At 40.4% G+C, this 27,467-nt stretch overlaps 1 long non-coding RNA gene across 4 annotated transcripts in view; it reads left to right on the top strand.

The window, feature by feature from the left end:
• Positions 1-27,467, top strand: part of LOC309666540 — a 444,368-nt gene that overhangs the window by 162,398 nt on the left and 254,503 nt on the right. For all 4 annotated transcript variants that reach the window (XR_014267154.1, XR_014267155.1, XR_014267156.1 and 1 more), the window contains exon 2: positions 10,277-10,386. This is a non-coding gene — a long non-coding RNA (uncharacterized lncRNA). The remainder of the gene's footprint in view (positions 1-10,276; positions 10,387-27,467) is intronic.

The following is a 27,467-nucleotide window of genomic DNA, read 5'->3' as shown; positions in this document are numbered from 1 at the left end:
ATTTTTATGTTGCAGTCTTGAGGCAGAATACCTGCTTCTTCAAGAAACCTCAGTTTTTGCTCTTAAGGTGTTCAACTGATTGGATGAAGCCCACCCACATTATGGAAGGATAATCTGCTTTACTCAAAGTCTACTGATTATAAATATTAATTGCATCTAAAACATACTTTCAGGAGGCAGGATCAAGACAGCAGAGTAGGAAGACCCTGAGCTCACCTCCTCCCATGAACACACCAAAAGTACAAATACATGTAGAACAGTTGTCTCTGAGAACAACCTGAAGACAGCAGATTAGGAAGACCCTGAGCTCACCTCCTCCCATGAACACACCAAAAGTACAAATACATGTAGAACAGTTGTCTCTGAGAACAACCTGAAGACTAGCAGAACTGCTCTTCTACAACAAAAGATGTAAAGAAAAAAACCACTATCGAGGTGGGTAGAAGGGGCAGAAATATGGTCTAGTCAGGACCCTCACCCCCAGCATGGTGACCCATAATGGGGAGGGAATATCACAAACACAGAGGTCCTCCCTAAGGGGTGAGGGGTTTGAGTCCCATGTTGCGCTTCTCAGCTCTGGAGAACTGCAGTGGGAGGATGAGCCCCCATAATGTCTGGCTTTGAAAATCCCCCCAAAGTGACTCCCCCTTGCCATACCCAGCAGGTGGCCTTAGCTGAGATCACTGCCCCCCAAAGCAGCTCCCACCCTACCACACCTGGTAGGCGGCCTTGGCACTGACAAGTACCCCTTCCCCCCAAAGTGGATCTGACCCGGGAGGACCAGCCCTGCCCACCAGCATGCCCACAGCCATTCCTGCAGGGCCTTGGAGACAGGCTAGGGGCCAGCCCTTCCCACCCATGTGCTCACAACAATGATGGCACCACCACAAAAGGAGGGCACATGCAGCCCACACAGGGGACACGCTTGAAGCATCTGGCTCTGGTGACCAGGGGGGGTTGCTCTTCTAGGTCCCACAGGAAACCTTCTACCTAAGGCCACTCCTTCAAGACCAGGAGACATAGCTTATCTACCTAATACATAGATACAAACACAGAGAGTTAGGCAAAATGAAGAGACAGAGAAATATATTCCAAATGAAAGAACAAGACAAAACCTCAGAAAAAGATCTCAGTGATACAGAGATAAGTAATCTACCTGATAAAGAGTTCAAAGTAATGGCCATAATGATGCTCACTGAACTTGGAGATGAACAGATGAACACAGAGAGAACTTCAACAAAGAGAAAATATAAAAAAGAACCAGAGCTGAAGACTACAATAACTGAAATGAAAAATACACTAGATGGAATTACAGCAGATTAGGTGATGCAGAAGAATGTATCAGTGATCTGTAAGACAAGGTAGTGAAGAATCACCCAATCAGAACAGCAAAAAGCAAAAAAAAAGAGAGAGAGAGTAGTTTAAGGGATCTCTGGGACAACATCAAGCATGCTAACATCTGCACTATAGGCATCCCAAAAGGAAAAGAGAGAGCGAAAGGGGTAGAAAGCTTATTTGAAGAAATAATGACTGAAAACTTCCCTAACCTGGTGAAGGAAACAGGTATTCAAGTCCAGGAAGCATAGAGAGTGCCCCCCCACCAAAGAACCCAAAAAGATCCACACCAAGATATATTATAATTAAAATGTCAAAAGTTAAAGAAACAACCTTAAAGGCAGCAAGAGAGAAACAACTAGTTATGTACAAGGGAGCCACCATAAGACTGTCAGCTTATTTTTCAGGAGAAACTTTAGAGGCCAGAAGGGAGTGGCACTATATATAGTCGAAGTGCTGAAAGGAAAAAACTTACAAGCAAGAATACCTGGCAAGGTTAGCATACAGAATTGAAGGAGAGATAAAGAATTTCCCAGACAAACAAAAGCTGAAGGAGTTCATCACACCTAAACCAGCTACACAAGAGATGTTAACGGGACTTCTTTAATTGGAAAAGAAAAAGCCTAACTAGAAATAAAAAGAAAAATATGAAAATAAAAAAATAGCACTGGTAAAGCAAACATATAGTAAAGGTAGTAATCAACCACTTACAAAACTAGTGTGAAGGTTAAAAGACAAAAGTAGTAAAATCAGCTATAACTACAGTAATTAGTTAAAGGCTACACAAAATAGAAAGAAGTAGAATATGTCAAAAATGTGAAACGTGGAAGGGGAATAAAAATGTACTGTTTTTAGAAAGTGTTAGAAATCAAGTGACCATCAACTTAAAATAGACTGCTATATATGTAGGTTGTTAGACATGAATCTCATGGTAACTGCAAACTAAAAACCTATAATAGATACACAAAATATAAGGAGAAAGGAATCCAAACATAATACTAAAGAAAGTAATCAAGTCACAAAGAAAGAGAGCAAGAGAAAAAGAAAGAACAGTGAAGAACTACAAAAAACCAAGAAAACAATGAACAAAATGGCAATAAGTACCATTTAAGTGTAAGTAGTTTAAATGCTCTAATCAAAAGACATAAGGTGGCTGAATGGATAAAAATACAAGACCCATCTACATACTGCCTACAAGAGACTCATTTCAGATCTAAAGATACACAGAGACTAAAAGTGAAGGATGAAAAAGGATATTTCATGCAAATGGAAACAAAAAAGCTAGAGTGGCAATATTTATATCAGACAAAATAGACTTAAAAGCAAAGGCTATAACAAGAGACAAAGAAAGTTATTACATAATGATAAAAGAGTCAATCAAACAAAATAACACTTGTAAATATTTATGCACCCAACATAGTACAACTAAATATAGATAAAGCATATTTATATTTAACAGGACAAAAGGGAGAAATTGACAGTAATACAATAATAGTAAGGAACTTTAATACCCCACTTACGTCAATGGATAGATCATTCAGACAGAAAATCAATAAGGGAACACTAGCCTTAAACAACATATTAGATCAGATGAACTTAATAGATATCTACAGAACATTTCATCCCAAGACAGCAGAAGACACATTTTTTAAGTGCACATGGAACATCCTCCAGAATATATCGCATGTTAGGACACAGAACAAGTTTCAGTAAATTTAAGATTAAAATCATATCAAGCATATTTTCAGACTACAATGCTGTGAGACTAGAAATCAACTACAAGAAGAAAACTGGAAATAACACAAACACATGGTGAATAAACAACATGCTACTAAACAACAATGGGTCAATGAAGAAATGAAAGAAGAAATAAAAAAAAATACCCAGAGACAAATGAAAATGAAAACACAACCTTCCAAAATAAAAACAGAAACAGATTCATAGATCCAGAGAAGAAACTAGTGGTTGCCAGAGAAGATGAGGCTGGGGGGATGAGTGAAATAGGTGAAGGGAATTAAGAGGTACAAACTTCTAGTTATAAATGTCATGGGGATGTGATATACAGAATAGGGAATAGAGTCAATGGTCTTGTAATAACTTTAAATGGTGACAGATGGTAACTAGACTTACTTTGGTGATCATCTTATAAATGTGTATAAATAGTGAATTACTATGTCGTATACTTGAACCTAATATAATATACTTATATTAATTATTGTTAATCATACTTCAATAAAAAATAGATAAAACATTTTCACAGCAATATCTAGATTAGTATTTGACCAAACAACTGGGCACCATAGCCTAGCAGAGTTGACACATAAAATTAATTATCACAAAGACCAAAAGAGGGACAGTGAAAGCCCAAATTGGGAGATGGAGCTAGGGCAGGGACTTGAGAAGAGCCATAGACAAACTCAAAGTCTGTGATCAGAAGTGAAGAGTCTGTATTGGATTGGTCAGGGCCAGGGAACCATAAGATACAAGTTGAACTGATGGTGAACTTGACCCCACCCTATCTCTTCTGATTTTGCTGAGTGCTGATGCAGATGATACAGATCCAAACTCCTGAGGTTTTCCACTGCAGGCTTTGCTCAAATGGGCAGAGGCTAAGATTTTTCTTCCCTTGTTTCTCTAGCAAAATGTATCAATACCTGTCCTAAAAGTCTCATTTCATTAGGGTGCCTTCTTAGTGTTGCATAGCCAAGTTTTAGTTCTCTGATCTCATGAGACAGTAAATTCTAACCTTTTGTTAATAAAAAATAAAAATGAGAATGGACTTGAGGACACGGGGAGGGGGAAGGGTAAGCTGGGACGAAGTGAGAGAGTGGCATGGACATATATACACTACCAAACGTAAAATAGATAGCTAGTGGGAAGAAGCTGCATAGCACAGGGAGATCAACTCGGTGCTTTGTGACCACCTAGAGGGGTGGGATATGGAGGGTGGGAGGGAGACGCAAGAGGGAGGGGATATGGGGACATATGTATATGTATGGCTGACTCACTTTGTTATAAAGCAGAAACTAACACACCATTGTAAAGCAATTATACTCCAATAAAGATGTTTAAAAAAATGAATTATAAACTTGTTTGATAGAAAGCAGATGGGGAAACTCATGCCTGGTCCAGGTACTTTTGCAGTACCACTGTTTGCTTGAAAAGTATCTCCTTCACAACACTTTGAAGTACCCTCATTATCCTTCCCTCCATGGACACATTTTTTTTTTGTATTGTACTAGCTACCAACCTATTGTTTCTTAACTCATGCCCACCCTTCTGTACTTGGCTCTATGGTGTCAGGCTAAGAGTCTGCAAACTACATTTTCAAGATACCTTTGCAATCCAAAGGGAGGAACTAGCAGGAGACTGGAAAGCAGGAGAAAGAGAGAAGGGCCACTCATCCTGTTCCCAGGTCCTGTAAGCATCCTTTCAGCAGAAGGAGATACAGGAGCAGCAGACACTTCCAGCGCCTGCATTTTTTGGTTTGCCAAACAGCAGCTGCAAGGCCTCCTCCTCAGAAGTCTAAGCACCAGCTGTGCAGTACCTCTTCTGAGTACTGGGAAAATGGCCCTCAAGAGGCCTCAGTTCAGAGCTTTGAGTGCCACTGGGAAGCACGCATAGCCCCTGAAAAGTCCGAAAAGGATTAGATGGGCACTGCCCTCTCAGAGATCTGAGCACCAGTCGTTCAAGGAACCCAGTCAGGAATCCAAGATCAGATGAGCAGTGCCCTTCTCAGAGGTTTAAGGGCCAGCCATTGCGGTACCTTCTCAGGAGTCCAAGCACCAGACTTCAGTGTCCCCTCAGGGGTCCGAGTACCAACCATGTGGGCCCACCGCTGCCCAGAGGTCTGTGCACCAGCTGAGATCCCCCCTTCACTGTCATAACTCCAACCCCATGGCAGCACTTCATCTGAGGTCCTAGGATCTGGTAACATCCATCTTTTCCTTTGTGTTCTCCAAGCCCTAGGGGTGGTGGCTGTCTCCTAAGGTTATCTCAAAGTCCAATTTTTATTCTACTAGCTTTCCAACACCTTTCAAATTAATTGCCAGTATTAAACATCCTGTATTTGAAAAAACTAATGTTGCTTCTTTTTATAGCCCAGACCCTGAAATATGCACACATCTCAACTTCCCCACAGCCTAGGTAGCTGGAACATTCTAGGATTGCTGTCCTCAGGGTAGGTTGATACTATGGAGGAGCAGAAGGAGAAAACAATTAGATTAGTGGGTTTTTTTAAAAGTTCTTTTGAAGGCCAAGACAGAGAATAATTTTGAGGTTTAAGAGCTTGAATTTCAATTTCAAAATCAGAGCTCTCAGGTCATCAATTTATTTGTCATAAACAATAAGTATTCTCTCTCTCTCTCTCAGACTATATAAATACTCTGAAAGGTAGGGAGAAGGCAAAAATTGTTGGAAATGTAAGAAAAATAATAGAGGCTATTGAAGGTTTCTGAAAAGGGGCCTTGTTTCTTGCCCCTCCCCTCTCAGATTAGCAATACAGCCACCCATAGGTGCGGGAATCTGAGAGCAGAAGAGAGGTTTGTCTTCTTATCTGGAAAGCACTGCACTGGAACTCCCGTCCCTACCCTGTTGTAGGGGCAGTGAGTAGAGACAATCAATGTGAATAGCAGATACAGAGTCTCAGTATGAGGAACGGAGGGCGCCCAAAACCACTCCATCAGGGTTCCTGCCACTCCAGGCTGAGAAAGAGAGCTGGCCAACCCAGAGTGGTCTAGAGTTGTGACGAATGATGCTTTTGATGGAAATTAAGTGGAAGATGTAACTGGAGTCTTCCTGAGAGTATGGATGCTTGTGTAGATGCCAGTGTAGAGAAGAAATGACCATACCTAAGGGCCACAGGGAACTGGTATGGAAAGTGAATCCAGGGCTTCCCTGGTGGCGCAGTGGTTAGGAATCCGCCTGCCAATGCAGGGGACACGGGTTCGTGCCCCGGGCCGGGAAGATCCCACATGCCGTGCAGCGGCTAGGCCCGTGAGCCACAACTACTGAGCCTGCGCGTCTGGAGCCTGTGCTCCGCAACGGGAGAGGCCGCGGCAGTAAGAGGCCCGCGCACCGCGATGAAGAGTGGCCCCCGCTTGCCACAACTGGAGAAAGCCCTCGCACAGAAACGAAGACCCAAGACAGCCAAAAATAAATAAATAAATAAATAAATTTATAAAAAAAAAAAAAAAAAGAAAGTGAATCCAGCCGGCACTGATAATCCTGCCTGAACTGTGGTTCCTGTTCCCAGGACAGTGAATTCAGCATGTACAGAGGATCGAGCCTGGACACAGAGTCCAGGATGGACAAATGCCTCATCCTCATGCCATGACACTAGGTCATCGCTGCCCCAGGAACTTAGAAGATACTAAATGGGGGAGAAAAATGGTGATAGAAAAGTCCTATATTGACTTTCTAACTAAATTTTATTGAATTTTAACGGAAACGTCTAACTTCAGCAGAGTTGACTAAGATTGTATTCTCTCTCATCGGATGGAATTGGGGGGGGGCTTGAAGGAAATTATGTTACTACAGAAGTATATAGAAATATTGCTTTTTGCACATCCAAACACATGGACATTTATCTCACTGTATATGTTTAGTGTGACCCTCCTTTACAAGGAAGTGCTGGTGCAAGACATTTTTAGGCAGGAGGTGCTTTTTCCTGCCTAAAGTATGGTTTTGTGTCTAGGAGGAACAAAAATGATGTTTTGTTGCTTGCAATATAAAACAGAACAAAGGAATCATTATAAAGATTCTGAGTTTGTCCCTCAATTAAAAAGAAAAAGAAAAAACCTGAGGCACCTAATATAATCTAGGCGACCAAAATCACAAAACTAAAACTATTTTTGACTTACTTTTATAGTTATTTTTTAAGTATTTATTTTTCGCTGTGTTGGGTCTTCGTTGCTGCGCGTGGGCTTTCTCTAATTGCGGCGAGTGGGGGCTACTCTTCGTTGTGGTGTGCGAGCTTCTCATTGCGGTGGCTTCTCTTGTTGCAGAGCACGGCCTCTGGGTGTGTAGGCTCAGTAGTTGTGGCTCACATGGTCTAGAGTGCAGGCTCAGTAGTTGTGGCTAATGGGCTTAGCTGCTCCGCGGCATGTGGGATCTTCCTGGACCAGGGCTCGAACCCATGTCCCCTGCACTGGCAGGCAGATTCTTAACCATTGCGCCAGCAGAGAAGTCCTTGACTTACTTTTTTTTTTTTTTTTTAATTAATTAATTAATTTATTTTTGGCTATGTTGGGTCTTCGTTTCTGTGCGAGGGCTTTCTCTAGTTGCGGCGAGTGGGGGCCACTCTTCATCGCGGTGCGTGGGCCTCTCACTATCGTGGCCTCTCTTGTTGCGGAGCACAGGCTCCAGACACGCAGGCTCAGTAGTTGTGGCTCACGGGCCTAGTTGCTCCACGGCATGTGGGATCTTCCCAGACCAGGGCTCGAACCCGTGTCCCCTGCATTAGCAGGCAGATTCTCAACCACTGCGCCACCAGGGAAGCCCCTTGACTTACTTTTAAAAGTCATAAGTGTTCAAGAATTTTTCCTATGCTGAAGAAAATGTTTAATTTTTAGTCTATGTGGGTAACGTAAAATATGCTATATTTTTGAGTTCCCAAATCATCTTAAAAGTTAGACAGAATGAAGTTAGATTCTAGAGAAAAAAAATCTCAAAGGAAATCAGTTGCAGTGTTGTGTGATGACAGGGTTCGTAGTCAAAAGCAATAAATGTGGTCCAATCTAACAATCACTGGGTGAGATTTTACCCTATGTCAGGTGTTGTACTGAACATTTTGAAGAGAGAGGCTCTGCCTTGGAATTGCCCACAGCTTGGCAAATTTTTACTGACTTGGGAAGGGATCTGTCAATATTAATGACTGAGGGAAAAAACCTGTGTACTCTTGTGAACCGGCTTTGGATGAAAAAAAAAGTCCTACTGACTCACACAGTATGGGAGGCCTTCAACAATTTATCTTTAATTTAAAAGGAAGAATTCAAGTATCTATGTATAAATAAAAGAGGATTTTTAATTGTAATGACTCAGAAATGGAAATAGTTGAGCTTAAGATTAAAACAGCTATCACTAAGTATTAATGTTTTAGTATCTAACAAACAATTTGGCTGATTCCTTCTAACCAACATTAGTCTCAGTGCTGGTGTATTGTGTGTTTGTGAAAAATAATGTTTTAATCAATTCATATTTGATTGAGACAATAATTGGACCCAGATACCCATTTACAATAGCATTGCTACAATACAACTTCATTTAGAAGTCAACTTCTAATAAAACTCAATTCAATTTAACAATAATTTCTTTGGCATATAGTATGTATACGTGAAGTACTGGGTGAGGTGCTCTGAGGGATGTTAGAATGAGTAAAGCATAGTCTCAATTTTCAAAGATAAGGGGGGGGCTTTTAAAATCGTCTTAACGACTATATTTCCAATACTTAGGATAGTTCTTAATACATAATTGGCTTTCAAATAAAGCTCTGTAAAGTATTAGCTATGATGTGAGGCTTTACATGTGATGTACTTTAAACAGGAAGTACAACTAGGTCATAGAAGTGTGAGGCAGCAAAACAGGTACCTTACCCTGTTGCCATTTTATCTAAGCACATGGAAACCCACTCAAACATAAAGTGCATGTGTGCGCATACCACAAACACACACACACACACACACACACACGTGACCACAAACACCATGTTTCCTGTAGTCTGCAAGATAGAAGCCTTGAGCCCCTTTCCTGTAAGTTGATCCCTCCCTAACTAAATGCTATATTGACAGGGAAGTAAGATCCTGGCAGATACAACAACTGTGTGGCGTAACCGTTATTTTCCACCATTGAGAATTTTAAACAGACAAATGAAACCTTGAGGATTTTTCCTTAAGTATTTGCTATATCCATTATTGAGAGCCCAGTTCTTCTGAAATATAACATGTAAAATTTCAAATAAAATTACTTTTTTAATGCTGACCTTTTATTTCTGAGTCTTTCTTGCACAGTTACCATAGATCTTCCATGGATCTATGGGAGAGTTACAGGTCCCAATAATATCACCCAACTCTATTCAACTATGGGAGTCAATGACACTGTGTTGTCTGAGATGTGCATCTCTTGGGCCCCAAGAACACAGATTTGCACTTTTCAGCTCTCTAGGTGAATCTTACTATCTGGCAATAAATATTTTACCTTCGCTTCCTCTGATTATAGATTTAATCTAGTTTTGTTTTTAAGGCAACTCTTCTATTGCCTTCATTCTTGGAGGAAACACTGGAATATATTTTTAATCTTTGTTTTTTAAGTTTACTATCAAAGACAGGGCATCTCTTCTCATTGGGTAGGAGATAACAGCAATCTAGATGACTCCTTACATATGACCGTCTTGTCTGTTTGTTTTTACTGAGTATTCTCTTATTTCCTGGCATTTGGGGCACCCATCTCTTTCTCACAGGGTCACTAGACTTGATTTAGTCTGACCAATAGTCTGTCTCAACTGTGGGGTTAGCAAGGTATTTCCTGTGCTGTTGAATATTTGCCTTTCTGACTACTGATAAAATCATCTTTGCTATTTGTCTTGGTCTCAAGAGAAAAAAAATGTGTATTCACCTTGAAAGCATGCAAGATAATGAAGAAATAGCCCCTGGATCAAGGAATGATACAATCAGTGTAACTTTAATATCTTTTGTGTCTCTGTGACTTTCATGTTCTGATGCTGTTATTACTGACCCTCAAGTTTAATGAGAGAGCGGCAAGTGTGCTCCATTTCGGAGCTCATGTGCCAAAGTCTGATGGCCACTGACCTGCTCTGGTTAAAACGTCTTTCTCATTTTAAAATTAGAAACTAAAAGAATCTGTTCCTATAAATCATGAATGCTGGGTGAAAATTGACTAAATGATTAAAAGGCTGTTTTTTTTTGTTTTTTTTGTCTTTAAACAGAGCTCTGCATTCCAAACGATCTGGTCTGGCTGCCAGAAGCTGTGTGTAGGGTGAGAGCCTGGAGGACCTGGGTGGCCTGCTGTCTTCCAGTTGAGAGACCGAAAGCTAAGGTTAGTTTGGGAGAGTCTTTGAAAAGTGTGTGGAAGTATCTAAAGGTCTGTGACAATTTCAAAGGTAAAATATCAATAGAATAATGGAGTTTCATGGATCTATATTTGCTCTTGATGTTGGCTAAAGCTGTAAAACCGAGGCTGTTACATCTCTGTGTGTCTGTAAGAGACAAAACAAGCGCCTTTCCCCTTTGTACAAAAAGTTGGTCTTTTATAAGTGTCTGTCGGTAAATATAGCCCCTTTTGCATCTGTGCCTAGAAATATGGGGGGAAACCCTTTTGGAAATTAATTGGTCATAGGAATTTGTGGTTTGTACACAAATGTGTGATGTGTCTAATGTCTACTTCCAATAAGAGGCACATGGGATAGGAGCAGGGGTGGAAGGCAGGCACCCGATACTTCCTCTGTGGTGAGGAGAGGATCTTGATTGGTTGGAAGTGTCTAAAAGAGACAGCTAGGACCCTGGACTCCTGTCCCACTCCCTGAAGTCAGATGAAGCCCTTCCCACACCTGCCAGAGGACTGGAGAATTGTTTGGAGAGACTGAATTCTAGTGATGCTCAGGCACAGCTGGAGGTAGGGTGAAAACCTGGATGAAATCCTTTGATGAAAACAGTAGGGAATATATATATGAATTGTATTAGATTATTGAAACTGTTTTGCATAGCTTGGAAAAGAGAAAACTAACTTGGTAATCCTTTCCTGGTTTGAATAATGAGCCTAAATGTGTGTTGGAAGGAACTGCAGGTAGAATATGAATGATCCTTTCTGGTTTGTCTGGAAGTGTCTTCTCAACAGACAAATCTAAAGGGTTATGAATTTTAAATGTCTTCTCTCTTTACTCTAAAAAAATGAGACATTTTATAAAAATATACCAAAGCTATAGAACACAGAATATTTATTCTGTTCTCTCTGGAATGACTTTTATTTAGATGCTAGCCGCCCCCCCCCCACCCCCCACCTTAATGATCTGCTGGTTTTCTTATTTTTTTATTTCTTATTTTCTTGTATTATTCTCTAGGAGACTTTCTCAACTTTATTTTTCCATCGCTTCTCTTGAATTCTTCATTTCTGCTATTGTATTTTTAATTTCCAAGATTTCTTTTTTGTTCTCTGATGGTGCTTTGTTTTTTCAGCCTCTTAGTTATATTTAATATACAATATCTTCTCTTGTCTACTGAGAAGAATTAATTATTATATTTTGAAGATTTCTTGGCTACTTGCTCTGTTCCCTGGAGTTTTTTTCTTTCTTAAAAAACTTTTTTCCTATATGTTCATTTTTTTTTAAAACATCTTTATTGCAGTATAATTGCTTCACAATGGTGTGTTAGTTTCTGCTTTATAACAAAGTGAATCAGCTATACGTACACATATATCCCCATATCTCCTCCCTCTTGCGTCTCCCTCCTATCTTCCCTATCCCACCGCTCTAGGTGGTCACAAAGCACTGAGCTAATCTCCCTGTGCTATGTGGTTGCTTCCCACTACCTATCTGTTTTACATTTGGTAGTGTATATATGTCCATGCCACTCTCTCACTTCGTCGCAGCTTACCCTTCCCCCTTCCTGTGTCCTCAAGTTCATTCTCTACGTCTGCATCTTTATTCCTGTCCTGCCCCTAGGTTTTTCAGAAACTTTTTTTTTATTTTAGATTCCATATATATGTGTTAGCATATGGTATTCGTTTTTCTCTTTCTGACTTACTTCACTCTGTATGACAGACTCTAGGTCCATCCACCTCACTACAAATAACTCAATTTCATTTCTTTTTATGGCTGAGTAATATTCCATCGTATATATGTGCCACATCTTCTCTATCCATTCATCTGTCGATGGACACTTAGGTTGCTTCCATGTCCTGGCTATTGTAAATAGAGCTGTAATGAACATTGTGGTACATGACTCTTTTTGAATTATGGTTCTCTCAGGGTATATGCCCAGTAGTGGGATTGCTGGGTCATATGGTAGTTCTGTTTTTAGTTTTTTAAGGAACCTCCATACTGTTCTCCACAGTGGCTGTATCAATTTACATTCCCACCAACAGTGCAAGAGTGTTCCCTTTTCTCCACACCCTCTCTAGCATTTATTGTTTCTAGATTTTTTGATGATGGCCATTCTGACCAGTGTGAGGTGATAGCTCATTGTAGTTTTGATTTGCATTTCTCTAATGATTAGTGATGTTGAGCATCCTTTCATGTGTTTGTTGGCAATCTGTATATCTTCTTCGGAGAAATATCTATTTAGGTTGTCTGCCCATTTTTGGATTGGGTTGTTTGTTTCTTTGGTATTGAGCTGCATGAGCTGCTTGTATATTTTGGACATTAATCCATTGTCAGTTCCTTCATTTGCCAATATTTTCTCCCATTCTGACGGTTGTCTTCTCATCTTGTTTATGGTTTCCTTTGCTGTGGAAAAGCTTTTAAGTTTCATTAGGTCCCATTGGTTTATTTTTGTTTTTATTTCCATTTCTCTGGGAGCTGGGTCAAAAAGAATCTAGCTGTGATTTATGTCATGGAGTGTTCTGCCTATGTTTTCCTCTAAGAGTTTTATAGTGTCTGGCCTTACTCTTAGGTCTTTAATCCACTTTGAGTTTATTTTTGTGTATGGTGTTAGGGAGTGTTCTAATTTCATTCTTTTACATGCAGCTGTCCAGTTTTCCCAGCACCATTTATTGAAGGGGCTGTCTTTTCTCCATTGTATATTCTTCCCTTCTTTATCAAAAATAAGGTGACCATATGTGCATGCATTTATCTCTGGGCTTTCTATCCAGTTCCATTGATCTATATTTCTGTTTTTTGGCAGTACCATACTGTCTTGATTACTGTAGCTTTGTAGTATAGTCTGAAGTCAGGGAGCCTGATTCCTCCAGCTCCGTTTTTCTTTCTCAAGATTGCTTTGGCTATTTGGGGTCTTTTGTGTTTCCATACAAATTGTGAAATTTTTTGTTCTAATTCTGTGAAAAATGCCATTGGTAGTTTGATAGTGATTGCACTAAATCTGTAGATTACTTTGGGTAGTATAGTCATTTTCACAATGTTGATTCTTCCAATCCAAGAACATGGTATATCTCTCCATCTGTTTGTATCATCTTTAATTTCTTTCATCAGTGTCTTATAGTTTTCTGCATACAGGTCTTTTGTCTCCTTAGGTACGTTTATTCCGAGATATTTTATTCTTTTGTTGCAATGGTAAATGGGAGTGTTTCCTTAATTTCTCTTTCAGATTTTTCATCATCAGTGTATAGGAATGCAAGAGATTTCTGTGCATTAATTTTGTATCCTGCTACTTTACCAAATTCATTGATTAGCTCTAGTAGTTTTCTGGTAGCATCTTTAGGATTCTCTATGTATAGTATCATGTCATCTGCAAACAGTGACAGCTTTACTTCTTCTTTTCCGGTTTGGATTCATTTTATTCCTTTTTTCTTCTCTAATTGCTGTGGCTAAAACTTCCAAAACTATGTTGAATAATAGTGGTGAGAGTGGAAAATCTTGTCTTGTTCCTGATCTTAGAGGAAATAATTAAACAAATAAAAAAGTAAAAAAAAAAGAAATAAAGGTCAAGCAACCAAACCAATAAACCAATCCACCAATGATAACAAGCGCTAAAAACTATACTTAAAAAAACCCCCCAAAAGCAGACAGACAGAACCGTAGGAGAAATGGTAAATGCAAATCTATACAGACAAAAATCACAGAAGGAAGCACCCACATACACACTCACAAAAGAGAAAAAGGAAAAAAAAAATATATATATATATAAATGAAGAGAGCAACCAAATCAATAAACAAATCTACCAGTGTTAATAAGCTCTAAATACTAAACTAAGATAAATATAAAAGCAGAAATGAATTAGATGCAGAAAGCAAACCCGAAGTCTACAGTTGCTCGCAAAGTCCACCGCCTCAATTTTGGGATGATTCATTGTATATTCAGGTATTCCACAGATGCAGGGTACATCAAGTTGATTGTGGAGATTTAATCCTCTGCTCCTGAGGATGCTGGGAGAAATTTCCCTTTCTCTTCTTTGTTCACACAGCTCCTGGGGTTCAACTTTGGATCTGGCTCTGCCTCTGTGTGTAGGTCGCCTGAGGGCGTCTGTTCCCACCCAGACAGGACAGGGTTAAAGTAACAGCTGATTAGGGGGCTCTGGCTCACTCAGGCCGGGGGGAGGGATGGGTACGGAATGCGGGGTGCGCCTTCGGTGGCAGAGGCCAGTGTGACATTGCACTAGCCTGAGACGTGCTGTGTGTTCTCCTGGGGAAGTTGTCCCTGGATCACGGGACCCTGGCAGTGGCGGGCTGTACAGTCTCCTGGGAGGGGAGGTGTGGATAGTGACCTGTGCTTGCACACAGGCTTCTTGGTGGCTGCAGCAAGCAGCCCATCTCTGGGGTCCGCGCTGATAGCCGCGGCTCCCGCCCGTCTCTGGAGCTCATTTAGGCGGTGCTCTGAATCCCCTCTCTCCGCATACCCTGAAACAGTGGTCTCTTGCCTCTTAGGCAGGTCCAGACTTTTTCCTGGACTCCCTCCTGGCTAGCTGTGGCACACTAGCCCCTTTCAGACTGTGTTCACGCAGCCAACCCCAGTCCTCTCCCTGGGATCTGACCTCCGAAGCCCGAGCCTCAGCTCTCAGCCCCCACCCGCCCCAGTAGGTGAGCAGACAAGCCTCTCAGGCTGGTGAGTGCTGGTCGGTCCCTATCCTCTGTGCGGGAATCTCTCCGCTTTGCCCTCTGCACCCCTGTTGCTGCGCTCTCCTCCTGGCTCCGAAGCTTCCTCCCCACCCACTCCCCATCTCCACCAGTGAAGGGGCTTCCTAGTGTGTGGAAACTTTTCCTCTTTCACACCTCTCTCCCTGAGGTGCAGGTCTCATCCCTATTCTTTTGTCTCTGTTTTTTCTCTTTTCTTTTGCTCTATCCAGGTATGTGTGGAGTTTCTTGCCTTTTGGGAAGTCTGAGGTCTTCTGCCAGTGTTCAGTAGGTGTTCTGTAGGAGTTGTTCCGCATGTAGATGTATTTTTGATGTATTTGTGGGGAGGAAGGTGATCTCCACGTCTTACTCCTCCGCCATCTTGAAGGTCCCCCAGTAGGTTTGATTTTTATGTTGTTATGGGTGAAGCAATTCTGAAAGTGCTTTTGAAGTGTATAGGTTTGGGCAATGAAGAAATGAGTTGATATTTTGGGGAGGCAGGGTTCCCAATAGAAGAAGAAACATAGAAAAAAAAAATGGGGGAAGGCAAGGAAGATGTTCGTGCAGATGGATTAGAATTGTAGGTATTGATGTGAATCCATGATTCTAAAATATTTATTTATTGGTGTATACCATGTATATGTGCACAAGTTTATGTATGTACATGTGTGTGTATAATATCTATGTATGTATATCAGATCTTGGTCTCTAATATCGTTCCCTTTTGAAAGGAACCAGGGCTCCTTGGAGAAGTTGCTAATTCCAGGGCTGAGGCAGTGTAGGTAAAAGATGATCCTAGAATATCTCATCTTGCTAGATTATTATGTTAGCCACTAGTTTTGGTGGCTATTTAAAATTACATTAATTAAAATTAAATAAAATTAACAAGTGCGTTCCTCATTTGCACTAGCCACATTTCACAAGCTCAGTAGCCACATGGGGCCAGTGGCTACAGCATTGGATAGCATAGATATGGAAAATCCCCGTCATTGCAGAAAATCCTATTGAATGGCATTATGCTAGAAAGTATAAAGGAGTGCTCCAAGAAATAATGAGATCATATCACGAGAACATATGAACCAGTTTGAAGGGAAGAAGGGGAAAATTTGAGCACTGAAATTGTTAAAAACATTAATGACTTATATACGATTGGAAAAATGGAAATCCATGAATCTATACTGATGATAAGTAAATAAATACATGTATAAATGGGGAGAGGGGAGGGCTCTTACTTACAGTAGAATGCTAAGGACTAACCGGTAAATGTGCAAGGAATCCTGCAGTTCAAAATCACCATTTTGGGTCTTCCCTGGTGGCACAGTCATTAAGAATCCTCCTGCCAATGCAGGGGACATGGGTTTGAGCCTTGGTCCAGGAAGATCCCCCATGCCGCAGAGCAACTAAACTCATGCACCACAACTACTGAGCCTGTCCTCTCGAGCCCGCGAGCCACAACTACTGAAGCCCCTGCGCCTAGAGCCCATGCTCTGCCACAAGAGAAGCCACCGCAGTGAGAAGCCCACGCACTGCAACGAAGAGTAGCCCCCGCTCACCGCACTAGAGAAAGCCCGCGCACAGCAACGAAGACCCAATGCAGCCAAAAATAAATAAATTTAAAAAAAACCCCAAGAAACAACAAAATCACCATTTTGCAACCATCATAGTACAGACTGGTTCAGTTAAGACTCATTAATGGTTGCTAAGTTTAGAGGGAAATTTTGATGAAGGGCAGGATAGTTACATGGTCTGTGATTTATTGATTGTAAGGAAAAAATTGTAACTACGGTGGAGAAATAGATACACCTTGACTGGGTGATCAAAATTAACATTACCAGTGAGGGGCAGATAGACATTGAGTGCCTCCAGATGTGCTAACCTGGGAAGAACACATCACTCAGGTAGTGTTCTGGCTTCGATCCATTACCTGAACCTACTCGCCAAGGAACCATTAGACCAACCCATAATAAGTAATGTTTTACTTGGGATGTGAAAACTAATGAAATACCTGATTCTAGACAAGATTCTGTACTATAGGGGAAAAAGGCTGTAAAGGACATTGTTATTAGATCAACTGATAAAATTGGATCATGGTGCTTAGAAGTGTTGTATTAATGTTAAATTTACTGAGGTTGATTACTATATAGTGATTATTTAAGAGAATATTCTCATTCTTAGGAAATACACATTGAAGTGTTTAGGGACAAAGGACCAAGATGCATGCAACTTACTCTCAAAGGGGTCTAAAAAATCGTACACACACACACACGCAGGCACACACACCACAAGAGATAAAGCAAATGGGGTACAATGTTAACAATATACAAATCTGGATAAAAGGCATTTGAATCTTCTTTGTACTATTACTCTTTAAACTTTTTGTAATGTTGAAAGTATTTCCAAATAAAAAGATTTTTAAAATTCTTCTTAACCTTATCCTTGAAGGTCTTTTGTCATCTGGTCCCCACTAGTTCTCTGCCCTTGTATCTGATGTTCACTCTCTCCCTCTCCCTGGGACCTGGAATACGCCAAGCTTGTTCTAGACTTAGGGATTTTACATCTGCTTTTCGCTCTGCCTGGAATGCTCTCCCTGGATCTTTGCAAGGCTGGTGTCCTCACATCACTGAGATTCAGGTCTCTGTCCAAATGCCATCTCCTCAAAGAGGCCTTCCCTGAAATGCTGTGCATTTCTTCTTTATACTTATCACTAACTGAAATTGCGCACTTTTTTTATTGCGTGTTTCTTCAGGTGAATGCACATTACATGAGGACAGGGACTTTGTTTTGTTAACTGCTGGGCCCTTGATGTCCAGAACAGCCATTCAATAAATATTTGTTGAATGAATAAATTAAGGACAAGGAGTTTTCTTCATGGTCACTATGGCCTTGACTTTATCATTAGCATTTCTAGCAGGTTAAGCATTCGTTTATGACCCCTCTAGGAGCTGGTCCTGGGTCTTCTGCACCTTGGCAGTGACACTGAAGAGTTCATGCCTGGGGTCAGATGTCTCAGGTCCTAGAGTAGCTCTGACATTCATCTGTTCTTGCCTTTGGGTATGGTACTGACCTCATAGGCTTTTTGGGTGAAGATTTAATGGGTAATAAATAAAAAGTGTTTAGCACAGGTGCCTAACACATAGTAAAGAGTCAGTAAAAACTTGCTACTTCAATTATTATTGTATCTGCCTAGCACAAAGCCTGCCAGATCATAAGTATTGAATGAATATTGAATTGCCAAATATACGAATGCCATTCTCATTTCTTTTTGTTCTTTATTTTGGAAAATACTTCCTAATTTTGGTTGCTGTCTTTTGTTAGCAGAGAAACAAAAAAGTCAAACATTGAAACAATCTATGTACTTATGAGTTAAATTTTTTAAACTTTTTAAAAGAATTTATTTTATGATATTCTTTGAAAGAATCTAAATGTTAGATTTTTGTGCATGTGTTGTTTTGATTATAATAGATTTTTTTCCACAGTGATTTAAAAGCATAGTTTAACTATGCATTTAAGGATGGCATTATCCTTTGTTTTCCAGTGAATCGCAAAAAATACATAGCTCAGTTGACACTATCTTTAATGCTATTTTTTCCTTTACTTGTTTTGTTTATTTTTTTCCACAAAATATCTATAAGAACTCATTTTAGAGAGAAAAGAAAATCTCTTTTATTTACTTCTATTAGTCATATTTACATTATTTTTCAGTTTATTTGCTCTGTTTCACATATTCATTAATTGTGATTTAAAATCCCTGTTGGCATGTCCTTTCAATATTTTAGAGTAATTTTAATTTTTTGTTCCAGAGTGCAAAACATTTTAAATTTATTTGTGAATCTATGTCTCTCTCCATATGTTTAGGAATTTATTTTGCTATCTATAATTTATATATTATTTTAATTCTTGCTCATAAACGTAACATTTCTTACCCTCTTCTATATGTGATCATTACTAATTCTGACTTATAATAAATTATTTGTATACTTTTGTTACTTTTTGTCTGCATTACTAGTATGGGATAGTATTTTATCCCATTTGTTTTTTTAATTAAGACTTTTTCTTTTTTTGATGGTACATTTTTGCTGTTGAATAATGCACGAAGTTTTAATACCCTGTTTCATTTCTTTTAGATTATGTTACATTAGCTTTAAAATCTGTAAGGACCTGGTGTAAAGTTGTTTAAAAAGAATTTATGATCAGAATCTGTACCCATTACTCTAATCTTTATTCTAAATTAAAAATCAGAATGCATGTATGACAAAAGATTTCACCCCCAGCATCCATTTTGGAAATGTAGAGAGCTCAATAAGGCATTGTGAATTAGGGTATTTTCTGATAGCCACACCAGCAAAGTCAACACTTCGAATTTACTCTGTGACCTCAGGGGGCTCGATGTGGATCGCTCATGTTTGTTTTGAGGATCCAGCAGGGTAATACTGTTGAAGCTACTGGAGTACCGTTTCCCTTGTATTTAGAAAACTCAGCTTGGTTAATAGTTATTAATTCTTACTTTAAAAAACATATTTTGTCAAGAATTATGGGCTGCAATGTGTCCCTCCAAAATTCATGTGTTGAAGTCTGAATGTGACTATTTGGAGGTAAGACTTTCAAAGAGGTGATTAAGTTAAAAGGAGGCCATTGGGGTGGGCCCTAATCCAACATGTCTGATGTCTTTATAAGAAGAGGAAATTTGGACACATAGACACGGGGGATGTGTGCACACAGAGGAAAGGCCATGTGAAGACATAGCAAGAAGGTGGCCATCTGTAAGCCAAGGAGAGAGGCCTTAGAAGAAACCAGACCTTGAACTTGGACTTCTAGCCTCTGGACTGTAAGGAAATAAATTTCTGTTGTTTAAGCCACCCAGTATGTGGTACTTCCTTATGGCAGTCCTAGTAGACTAATAGAGTTAGTCTCTCAAGAATTCTCTTTGTTTGACAAAGAGATTTTTTCAGTTTTAATGGTTGTCGAAAAATGTTCTCATTCCTCAAATTTGTTTATATACCTGAAGCAGAGGTATATAAAATGTGTGGGCTATTAATATTCTTTATCTTAACCTACATTCTGTCGTTCCCTTATCCAATGTTATTACTTTATTCTCATTTAAATAAGACTTAAGGCTAGAAAGGATATTAAAAATTTCACTATATAATGAAGTGAGAATAGTACTTTCCAAAAGATGTGAAATCTTTTCTGGATTATCCCATGGAGGGCTTTAAAAATGGAATACAGGAAATGGGAGGGATCCCAGTAAGACTTAATATTCCAAAGTTTTTTCTCTCTCAGGCAATTAACAGAAGTTCTCCTTTGCCAAGTCCAAGATTCAAGTTACAATTCATAACAATTTTTTTTCTTCTCTATGATGTGAGCATTATTATCATCAAAGAACATACTCAGTTTTACCAAGTGAGTTTACTTGATGGACTAAGTTTTATTTTATTTTTTTAAATAAAGTGTTCAAATACTTAAATTAATGTTTAATTAAACATTAGAGTGCATTCTACTCTAGGTATAGGTAATTATTTTAATTTTAACTTTAATTTTATAATTTATTTTTATTGAAGTATAGTTGACTTACAGTATTATATTAGTTTCAGGTGTACAACATAGTGATTTGATATTTTTATAGATTACACACCATATGAAGTTATCACAAAATGTTGATTGTATTCCCAAACTAGTAGTTGCCGAAGGGAAAAATGGTGGGGGAAGAGTGAAGTAGGTGAAGCAGATTAAGAGGTACAAATTACCAGTTATAAAATAAATCACAGGGATCTAAGTTTTAAATACATACTTTAATATTTTTTCAGACATTCAATTTTTAAATATTTGCTTATACAGTTTAAAATCTGAATCTGAAAAAGCAAATCATCCTTTATCTCTGCTTTTCAGTCTTCTGGTCTTTTTATTCGGTGAACTGTGTTATCATTTCTATCAGCAGCCTGTGGAATTTGTAGAGGAAGCACGGGTCACGTTGGCATCTTCTTAGAAGCAGACAGAAATGTTCCACAGCTGTCTCTTCATGAGTTCAGTTTTCCTTGTCCAGGTGTGCATGCTTTGGCCAGTCTGCTAAATGTGCTGAGTCACATGTAGTACGTTCAATGAGCCCTTTGACTTCGCATTTTAGGCAAAGGAACTAATTTCTCTGATATATTAACTCAATAACATCACTTAGTCCCATAACTGAAAAGGCAGGAGGGGCCAGAACTGGGAATCTAGTGTGAGGAGAAGTTGCCATGGATGTGGAGGCACAGGGCATTTGGACAGGGATGGGGGTAAGAGCATCACAAACCTGGGTGGGAAAGGGAATCTGGAGTCACCACAATCACCCGGTGGTGGGTGTGAGACGCGACACAGAAAGTGGGTGTGAGAACTGAGTGAGAAGGTGTGCGCGGTGGACAGGCCTTGGAGTTCATGGAAGGTACTCTGTGTCCGGAAACCGGGAGCCTCGGGCAGCGTTGCTCAGGAAGGTGGGCCGGAAGACCCAGGCACTGGGGATGCAGGTGAGGCGGCCTGAACAAAAGGGAATGGACTCCAGCTGGGCTGCAGTGTCTGCAGCCTGTAGTTCAGGCTGGGCTTCAGAAAGCCGGGGGAGCTCCCCAGACAGGGGAGGAGCAGGGAGACTAGTGGAGGATGCGAGGGTCCCAGGACAGGTAGAGGCTGCTTGCCACCTTTGTTCCAGGCTTTTTGCTCACTTTGGGCCCACTAGTCTGGCAGGTGTATGTCAAGAGCCTGGGAGGGGTCAGCCATGCTTGCAGCAAAAGCAAAAGCCTACACCTAACATATTACTGGATTTGATTAATTTTATTCAACGTTAAAGTTAAATGTTTAAGAAGCTCAGGTAATTTAAGTAGTTCAGGTAAGCACTAGGTGAGTACTTTTTTTTTTTTTTTTTAACGAAAAAGAAAAGTCCAGTGACAAGATAATGGTCTGAAATACTTCAGCAGTATTTCTCAAAACTGCTTTGCTTTTCAGGAGAAACTTCATCTAAATCCCATGTCATAATTAGAGTAAGCAGAGAGGTACTTTGTGTCTGAAAATATTTACTAACTTGGGGGTTTTTATTTCTCTGTTGGGACCAAGAGCATGTCAGAGGTGGAAATGCTGGGCTCAATGTGCCCAGTGCTACCAAGACGCTTGTTTTCATCCAGCTCCTGCCATTCTGGGGCTATAATGGAGGAATTACATGAATCATCAGCTTTCCGAGTGAATCTAATTATACTTCTGGAACAACACTGGGGGGCTGCCCCGCCATATTATTGTCTCTGCAACTACATCCTATGGACACATAGCCCTGCTGCAAGGATGTGCCTAAGTGCCCATGTGACCTTGTCCCCTGGCTAAGCTGTTTGGATTGTGGTGGCCACCTGTCCCAGTGGACTTAATCCATTGTCTGGCAAGTTCCCCAAAGATTCTTCCTCTCAAAAACTTGAATCAGGACTTCACTCATGGTGCAGTGGTTAAGAATCCACCTGCCAATGCAGGGGACACGGGTTCGATCCCTGGGGTCCAGAAAGATCCCATGAGCCGCGGAGCAACTAAGCCTGTGCGCCACAACTACTGAACCTGCGCTCTAGGACCTGCGTGTTACAACTACTGAGCCCGCTTGCTGCAATTACTGAAGCCCACGTGCCTAGAGCCCATGCTCCACAACAAGAGAAGCAACCGCATTGAGAAGTCCTTGCACCGCAATGAAGAGTAGCCCCTGCTCACCGCAACTAGAAAAAGCCTGCGTGCAGCAACGAAGACCCAACACAGCCAAAAAAAATAAATAAGTAAGTAAAATTAAAAAAAAACATAAAGTGATTATACCAGAGGAAAATTCTGTGGGGAGCAGAGCTACAAAAAAAAACAACTTGAAGCAAAAGACTCAGTTTGTGGTAGGTGCTGAATCTTGAGGTCGTGTAATGTTGGGGTCGAGGTCTGTGCCTTTAAAGCCAAAACCACCTACAAGCTAAAGTTGGGGGCAGTTAGAGAAACTATGAATAAGAAATTCTATCTGCAGCCCAGATACTACAGCAGATACAGAGAAACAGATGGAAGCCAGAGTGGGGTGGGGGAGTGTGGAGATTGGTGGGGAGAGAGATTTAGATAAAGAAATAGACCAAGAGGCTGAGACAGTATTTGCTTTGACTTTTGATGGCTCCATGTCCTGCGAGGCCCTCTTTATTTGAACTAGCTTGAACTATGTTTATTCCTTGTTCCTAAACTAACTTTGACTACAACAAACACAAAAAGTTAGGCCAAAGACCTTCCTGTAGAAGTGAGGTATGTTCAAGAGAAGGTAGTTCTGAAAGTAATCAAAGCTTCATGGAGAGAGCTTGACACGAATAAAAACCTCTAGACATATTTCAAGCTATGAAGAGTCAATAAGTGTGAAACTATAAACCATACTGTTCCCAGAAGCTACTTCGACTGAAATATTTTCAGGGTCAGCAGTCAGCAATTTTGGAAACTTCTTGTTTAGTTTATCTGACTTCTGAAAACTTGGCTAATAATTTTAATGTCACCTTTTATTTGGTATTTTATACCTCCTTACTGGAGATGTCTGAGGGAGGGAAAATGTACTTATAATATTGTGGAAGAGACAAAAGCTTAAGTCTATACATTCTTAGAGAGAATTTTGTCACATTACCAAGTTGGTGACAAGAGAAGGTGAAAGAAAAGTCATTTATTACTCTCAGCTTGCAACTAAGAGTTATGGTTATGGTTGAGTCATCTGTCCGCCCTGATCTATTTCAGTGATATTTGTGGATTATTTATTTCCCTCTGGCATTATTGGGTGCCAGAGTTTTGTGAAAAGAAGTGCAGCTCAGAACTCTGTGGGAGGATGTGTTTTGCTATTGGCTACTTACACAATTAAAAAGAGATGCATTTATATATTGAGTGGGCTGACTAGCCATTTCTTCTGGAGTTTAGTGAAAAGAAGGAAAGAAAACGGTAACATCACTGTGAATGTAGATTTGAGAACATTTCAAAACAGTTCAAAGATTAGGGGTAGCAAGGTAGATAATGCTAGAGCCACTGAGAGGCCTCTCTCCCTCTAAACTAATGACTCCCATTTTGGGGGGGAAAACCCTCTAGGCTATGCTAATTATCTCAAAAGATATTGTGAGATTCTTGGAATATCATTGATTTTTAGGATATTAAATTTAAAGAAGAAACCGTGTCTTCAGGAGAATTAAAAGGGACATTATAAGTGAAAATCTCCACCTCAGTGTCTGCTATGTGGAAGTTGTTTCGCAGAAGCACTTTTAATTTGGGAGGAGGTGTCACTAATTCAAAAGCCATCATTGTTCTATGATTTTCGAAGAAGATCTTTAAACCTGAAGATTGAATTAATAGGGTCTTGGGAAAGAGAACTGAAGCCTTTTCTGTGGTTTTGGACCGTTGATCATTGCAGGATTTAGGATTATCTGATTGTCTAAGTGACTGAAGTTTTCATATGATAAAGCGGTTTCTATGGCTTTAGGGGTGTGAAGTCTGTGACCAACGGAACATTTTTGATTCGGTAGCGAAAGTTCTCTGAAATAAGCAGCGCCCGGCTGATCCTTTCTCCAGTCTGTGTCCATGTTAAACTTACTCTGTGGTGAAAAAACACGCGACCATGTGTGCTGAGGGGGGCTCCTGTCCTTGCTGGTTCTTTGAGAGAGGGAAACGATTAGAGGTCAAACTGTAGCACAGAGTATCCCGGGTTACAATGTGAGTTCTTTAACCTGGACGCAGAGCCCTTCTTGATCCAGCCCTTCTTCAGGCCCATCTTCCCTAACACCTTGGGCCTTGTAGACATACTAGTTACCACCCATTGTTCTCTGGAAACCAGACTGTCTCTCTTGCATCCATGTTTCCTCTCCCTGAAATGACCTCGTACCACATCTCTCCTGTCTGTTCTTTTTTTTTAAAATAAATTTATTTATTTGTTTATTTATTTATTGGCTGCTTTGGGTCTTCCTTGCTGCACACGGGCTTTCTCTAGTTGTGGCGAGCGGGGGCTACTCTTCGTTGCGGTGCACGGGCTTCTCACTGCGGTGGCTTCTCTTGTTGCAGAGCGCAGGTTCTAGGTGCATGGGTTCAGTAGTTGTGGCACGTGGGCTCAGTAGCTGTGGCTCGCAGACTCTAGAGCTCAGGCTCAGTAGTTGTGGCGCACGGGCTTAGTTGCTCCGTGGCATGTGGGATCTTCCCCGACCAGGGCTCGAACCCGTGTCCCCTGCACTGGCAGGTGGATTCTTAACCACTGTGCCACCAGGGAAGTCCCTCCTGTCTGTTCTTTCAGAGTCACCTCACATGTCTCCGGGCAGCCCTTCTTGACTCTTCCAGTTGCAGTTCCTTTTACAGCCATCATTTCATTTGATCATCACGGCAATACATGATTTAGGGAGGGCAGATATTAGTAAATAGCATCCCCATTTGATGAGCGAGGCAAAGGAGCTCAAGATAAGTGACTTACCCAAGGCCAAAAATCTTATAAACAGTGGGATCATGGCTGGTACCTAGATGTTCCTACACTAAGTCTAGTGTTTTATCCTCCTATCCCACACTGATTTTGGAAGAGAGAGGCCAGGATGGAATTTTACTTCTAGTTTTGGCTGCTGCAGTTGGCAAGGCTAGTTAGATGAAACAAGTTTTGGATGAGAATGAGGGACAATTCCTAGAGGAAAATTGTGTTTTACTTTATGAATAAATATTTATTTGGAGTTCAATAGTCGTCTCCTGGTATAACTGGGGTTTTAGTATTAGTATCTATTAACAGTCTCGTTTATTAGTTTCTTGGCTTAGGGAGTTGCCTATATTAAAATCTAATCACACCTACCTAGATCAGAAGTCAGCAGAACTTGATTCCTAGAGGCACAGGATATACCGTTGCCCTTTCACCTCAGTCCTACTCGAGGGCTCTGCTTATGGAGTGACGATTACTTCATTGCTATTGGACAAAGCTTTATTGGATCATAGTCAATTTAACATATGTGGGCAGTGAACATGACAGCAACTCACTTTCCTTGGAAATTTAATTCTTGGTATTCAACTCACTGTTGTTTTTATTTCTTCATGTTACGTTTTATATGTTTTTCTTAATTTTATTTCTCTGGGTTTATTTCTTCAAACACTTCTTCATTTCTTTGCCTAGTTTATCTTTTTAAATGCTTGTGGACTCCTTTTTCATTAAGTCTTTTCTGAGACATTTAACATCTCTAGGATTTTCCCTCATCAACCAGTCTCTTCATGTTTGTGCACATTTTTGTTTTTATTAACTTGCTTCAGATTCTCTTTAAAAATACTTAAAACGTATCATGGGTATGACCTCATCAGTCAGATGCAGGCTAGAGACAGAGACATCCCTTTCTTTACTCTTAATTTAATGCTGCTTTTATTGCTAATTTGGATTGTTTATGCCCAAGGGTCATACGTTTCCCAGGAAGCTCATGATAATCTCTTTTCATGGAAAAGATGAGGGAAAGAGTAGGGCTTATGGACAGAAACCTTACGGGATTATGGGATTCAACAGAAGTTGGCTGGACTAGGACTTGAAATTGTACCCATTGGAGACTGTAACAGAGGTCAGAGTCCTGGGAAAGAGTTGTGAACAAAGAGTGCAAGATGAAGTACCTCGATGTCTCCAGATATGGACAGAGAGTATTAGTAGGGATTCTGGGGCCAGTAACTCTGGAGATCCAGGCAGTATGTTAGGGATGAAGTTTGGGGAAGAAGATGACTAGAGCAGGTGCAGGCTGAAGAGGACCCTGGAGCACCAGAGTCAGAACTGGCGCTCAGAGAGGAGAGGAGAGCAGGGCAGGCTGTGAGCACTGGGGTGGAGGCTTGGGAGTGAGGCCATTATCACTCCTGGGACATATGGACCAGTGAAAGGAAACCTCAATATTGGACTTTTCTTGACCACACTACATGGAATCTTGTGTTCCATTCTCCTAGGAATTTCCTTGCAAACGATTCTCTGTGAATGTAAGAAAAGATGATTAAATGGAACTCTAACCTCATCCCCTTTCTTCTGTCTTGAGAACTAAGGCCATTTTTGCCATTTTCTTTCTTGGGACAGCATTTTGTCTTTGTTGATTAACCTAGAGAAAAAATTATGTTGGTTATGTTGGTTACTTGCTTTTCAGGAGAAGCAAGTATTTCATTGGCAAGCTTGCAAACTGTATTATGATGAAGAGAACTGATTTAAAGTAACTTCCGCCTCTCAGTTGGAAAACAAATGAAATGTCACTAAGGCAGTTTCTAAATTTCTGGCCATCAGCTCCAGGCTTTCTCCCCATATTTAGGTAGTGATAGTTCCCTGTCCCCACTGTAGGAGAAGGACACTCCAGTTTCTGAGCAGGATGTATATTAGCAGTTGGATTGCTAATCATAAATAAAAAGTTGAATTTTTGACTTAATTGTTGCTCCTTAA

The sequence above is a fragment of the Balaenoptera physalus genome, assembly GCF_965194825.1.
Source record: "Balaenoptera physalus genome assembly, chromosome: 9".
Taxonomy (NCBI): domain Eukaryota; kingdom Metazoa; phylum Chordata; class Mammalia; order Artiodactyla; family Balaenopteridae; genus Balaenoptera; species Balaenoptera physalus.
The sequence above is the reverse complement of the archived record's forward strand: the minus strand, read 5'-3'. Positions and strand labels throughout refer to the sequence as shown.